At 55.3% G+C, this 4,890-nt stretch overlaps 1 long non-coding RNA gene across 1 annotated transcript; it reads left to right on the forward strand.

The window, feature by feature from the left end:
- The first annotated feature begins 464 nt into the window (after positions 1-464).
- LOC125155687 (uncharacterized) lies at positions 465-1,421 on the forward strand. The gene is made up of 2 exons (XR_007148308.1): positions 465-752; positions 1,103-1,421. It is a non-coding gene; the product is annotated as an uncharacterized LOC125155687 (long non-coding RNA).
- The last annotated feature ends 3,469 nt before the right edge of the window (positions 1,422-4,890 follow it).

The following is a 4,890-nucleotide window of genomic DNA, read 5'->3' on the forward strand; positions in this document are numbered from 1 at the left end:
AGGCTTCTGATGACGGACGCCGTCCTTGGCAGCAGGGGGGGTGGTTCAGGTTACACAGGCAGGTCACACCGGGGGGGGGGGGGTGCTGCTCTTTTGTTTCTCCGTTCATTGTCAAAAGAGCCACGGAAGGACGTGGTGAGGAATCCTGGTGGTCTTGTTTCAGAAGACCTTCTAGTCTCAGAGTCTGGAGATGGGTGGTGACATCTTCCCTAGGTCTGTGACCAGCATGGGTGGACTAAGATGTCCTAGGTGAGTAGATAGTTCACTGTGACCCTCCATTGCCAACACTAGACACCGAAGGGTGTCAGCTTCAGCCCGAGTGATCCAACGACAGGGAAAGAGAGGTGGGGGCAGGCAGGAAGTCCACTCTGCCCCGGGCCTGTGCGGGCACGTTCATGTGCGCTATTTCATTTACTGCCCATGCCAGCAGCTGAGACTTTCCTCTTCCTCCTTCACATTGAGGAAATGAGATGCTCAGAGCTGCTGGCTGGAAAGTAACCATGATATGATGAGATGGGCTTTAATTCGTGCGTCTTGATTTCAGAGTTCAGCTCTTTCCCCGGGACCACACTGCCCATCGGTGACACCCCAGGGCAGCCTAATTTTGCCATAAATCTCTTTGGACGGAGACGTCTTCCGCGAAGGGGTGCTGGGAAACCTCACGTGGACTCAGCGACGTTTGCTTCCTTTTCCGGCTGACGTGTCATCTGAGAACAATGTCAAAAGTTGGTGTTTTTCTGGAAAAACTCTTGGTGAGTCTCCCTCCAGACTGCAGTTGGCTCAGGGGCACCGTTTTGGCTGCAATCCCGCAGAGTTTCATTTTCACTTTTGTATTGAAAAATCGAAATCTGGGGAATTAGAGCCTTTCCATATTGATTTTTCAGGGGCAAGTGAAAATTACATTCTGTACAGGACCCAGAAAGTGCCACCTTGCGCGGTGACAGAACTGACGTTGGCGTGACGTGCGGGAAGGGGAGCGATGGGGCACACAGATGCTGTCTCTGTGTCATCTTTCAGAGCGGCAAAGCAACAACTAATTTTGGATTCACGTGAAGTGACTTCTGGAAGTAAAATTTTATCTCGTTTTGTTTTCTGTTGAAAGGAAAGTTGAAGAAACAGACCTATGTGAGAAGAAAGAACTTTGGAAACAGGAGTCTCTGGCATCGCCTTTCGGCGGGGTGGGGGTGGAGGGGTCAAGCCCAGACTTGCCTCCTCCCTCCAAGCCTGTTACTTTGGGGACTATGAGGAAAGTCAACCACAGTTCTGGTTCATCCATCCACTTTGAGGCCCAGTGTGTTCGGGGCTCAGATCTAACTCTGCTACCTACGGCCTGGATGCCCTTTGGCAAGTTATTTAATTTCCTGAGCCTCAGTTTTGTCATCTGTGAATTGGGAGTAATAATAAAAACTACAGCAGCCTAAGGCTGCAGTGAGGACTGACTGAACGAATTAACACAGTGATCGATCCATGGAAAGCCTTTGGCTTTGCTGAGACAGGTGTCTGTTGTGTGCAGTGACCTTCTCCTGTTTCTTTTTTTTTTTTTAAGTTTATTTATTTATTTTGAGAGAGAGAGAGAGAGAGAGCAAACTGGGGAGGGGCAGAGAGAGGGGGACAGAGGATCTGAAGCAGGCTCTACGCCGTCAGCAGGGAGCCTGAAGCGGGTCTCGAACCCACAAACCACGAGACCATGACCTGAGCCAAAGTCGGAGGCTTAACCGACTGAGCCACCCAGGAGCCCCCCTTTCCCATTTCTTAGCTGGGCCGACTCCCAAGGAGTTTGAGTATCACAGGCGTCAGGGCTCCTGGCACAGGTGGGCATATTTGAGGTGTGCCCTGGCATTTGGGATTCTAGTGCCTTCCTTCTGTTCCATGGGTGGAAATGCCTCACAGTCAGCTGTGAGTTATCCCCCTGCAAAGCTGCCCTCTGGCAAAAGACACGAATATCCCGAAGCAATTTGTTCTTTTCTTCTTTGCCTCCTTCTTCCTCCTACCCTCCTGAGCACCTGTGCAATGTCCTATTGGTTGCCTTTTCCATATGCAGGCCGGCCCGCATCAATCGCGGCTCTGAGAGCAGTTCTGGCGGGAGGCGGGCAGGTCTTTGCAGAGCACTGGGAGAAGAGCCCGGGACTTGGGAGGGACTTGGGAGTACCACGTGGGCAGCCACGGGAGAGGAGGGAGAGGAGCTGACCCAGACGGCAGGAGGCTCCCGGGCGCCCCAGCTGTGACGGTAACCCACCACCCTGGCATCCGCAAACGTTTCAGCCAGATGTGCAGGCCTTGGCGTGAAGGGTCCACAACTGCTTTGAAGATGAAAGGCCCCGGGGAGAGGGCTGAGCACCTTTATTGCTGCGGGGGGCGGGGGTAGGGGGGAGCCTGTGCAGCCCTGGGGAGGAGGCATCAAGCCCCAGCACCATCACCACGTGGGAGGTGGTGAAAGGCAAACCCGGCCGGAAATGCCAAGTGCAAAGAAGAGGAGGGTGGGGAGAGAGGGCTGGGTACCTCTGCCCCAGAAAGTTCTCAAGGCGCCCTCTTCCAACAACTGGACGCGGCGTGTGACAGGCGCTGCAGACAGATCGCGTTTCCCACATGCAGCTGTGCTATCTGGCACGCAGGTGCTGGGTCTGTGTTTGCCAGCAGCTCCTTGCTTCTCTGGAGGGGACGGGGGAGGGACAAACCCTCACACTTGTTGCAGTCAAAGGCCAGGAGGGGGCTGGAGATCCCTGCCCCCAGGCCAACTGCCAGGCCTTTGAGTCAGTGCTGGAGTCGCCCCAGGCCTGTCTCTGAAGGGCCCCGGGGCCTCTGCTCAGGTGCTCACCTGGGACAAGGGCTGTGGCTGGATGCCAGAGGGCACGGGGGTCCTGGAAGCCTCCAGCAAGCCGGCCAGGGCCCCACGATTGTCGGCCAGGAGAAGTGAGCGCCGGAGAATAGGTCCCTGAGCTCCTGAGTCAGGAAGACCCGAGTTCGGGTCCCAACTCCTCCTCTGACCCCTTGTGGGGGTCTCAGCCAAGTTCCTTACAGTGGGGGCCTCAGTTTCCCAGGGGTCCCAGGACCCTGCCACGCAATCGTGGCCAGGCCCTGGTACCACCAGTGTCCAGCACGGATAGTTGGTTTCCTGCTCTTTTTCCTTCCTTAGGCAGGAAGACGGCTGGCCGTTCAGAAAATTGAAGTCACGGAGGAGCAGTGGCGCAGGGGAGTTCAGGCGACGCCCTCCCGGCTCCCTTCCCAACACTTCCCAGCTTGAGAGTCTGTGCTGCTGTGCCTGTCACGTGAGGTGTCTCTCTGGAAGCTGGGGACTGCATCCACTTGACCCACACCATCCTGACTCCGGCACATTGTCTGCACTCAGGAAGGCTTGATAAACAGAAGGAGAGGCGTCAGAGGGTGGGTGGGTGGGAGGGCGTCCTCACTGCTTCTGCCTCTCCCATCCCTGTTTTAAGGATGGCAACGTGCATGTTCAAAGGATGGACAGTGGCCACGTGTCCGGCCCCGTGTCACTGCCCAGCCTCAGATCTGTCCCTCCATCGTCTCCAAAGCTTCTCCTTAGCTCTCCCTCCCCTGTTGGCCATCCCAGCCTGGGAGATGGAACTGTTCTGATGAGGACATGGCTGCAGGAGCAGGAGAAAAATGGGGGTTCAGGAGCAGGTGCCCCATAAGCTCTGTGCTTTGGACACGTGGTCTTTCTGAGTTTGCTTTTTGGAGCTTGCAAAGTGTTGGCTGCACATCCTCTGTTCTCTAGCCCTGTCATGCCTATTTATAAAAACATATCACCACGGCGTTGTCTCTTTCAAGATGTTTGTACCCCGTTGAGCTAGGCTGGGCAGGTGGGGGGGGTGCCCTGGCCACAGGCTATCCCTTCACGGGGCCTTACGCTCGACCTGCGCATCCTGAGCTAGGGGTCTCTCCCAGAAGGCCCCCCCCCCCACCAGCGAAACTCTCTCAACTACCTCTCCCCCATCGCTGGCAGGAGTCAGCTCATTTTCACTTCTGCCAAGGGGGAAAGTATGAGGAAAAGGAGCAGATGCTCATTCAGCACCTGCATGTCCTGGGTACTGTGCTAAGTGCTTCATAATCAGCACATCATTGAAGCAGGTGCAATTACTCTCCCCACTTTACAGATAAGAAAACTGAGGAACAGAGATTTATTTTAAATTTTTTAATGTCCTTCCTTCCTTCCTTCCTTCCTCCCTTCCTTCCTTCCAGAGAGAGACAGAGTTTGATCAGGGGAGGAGCAGAGAGAGAGGGAGACACAGAATCCGAAGCAGGCTCCAGGCTTTGAGCTGTCAGCACAGAGCCCAATGTGGGGCTCAAACCCACAGACCGCAAGATCATGACCTGAGCCGAAGTTGGATACTCAACCAACGGAGTCACCCAGGCGCCCCAAGGAACAGAGATTTAAAAACTCTCCCGACATCACGCAGCTGGCAGATGGCAGAACATGAGCTCGAGTCCTGGACTGTAGGACGCCTCCGCCCCCTGCTCTTTCCGTGTGGTTCAGCGTCGCTAAACAACCTTATACACGAGTCTGTGTGGAGGAACCAAGAGCCGTGGGCTGTGGGTCGGCATCCTTTCTTTGTGGGTAACGGGGTCCTCTTGGGGGAAAATGCCACTCACTCCAACAAGTAGGTACTGAGCACCTACTGTGTGCCAGGCTCGGCTTTAGTAGCAGGAGAGGAAGTGGAGGCAAGATTGACAGTCTCCCCCACAAGCACAAAATGGCAAGGAAGGAAAGCCCCCCACTGGAACAGAGTCAGCGCTGTCGTGGCACTGGCCGGCCAGCGCGGCTACTCTGCTTCTGTTCGGATCTGTATTTTTCCCGGGGCCTGAGGGGTTGTCTCAGTGACCCTCACACGACGCTCGCGAGGAATGGAAAATCACTTGTTGCAAACATAA

The sequence above is a fragment of the Prionailurus viverrinus genome, chromosome F1 (genome assembly GCF_022837055.1).
Source record: "Prionailurus viverrinus isolate Anna chromosome F1, UM_Priviv_1.0, whole genome shotgun sequence".
In the NCBI taxonomy this organism is placed as follows: domain Eukaryota; kingdom Metazoa; phylum Chordata; class Mammalia; order Carnivora; family Felidae; genus Prionailurus; species Prionailurus viverrinus.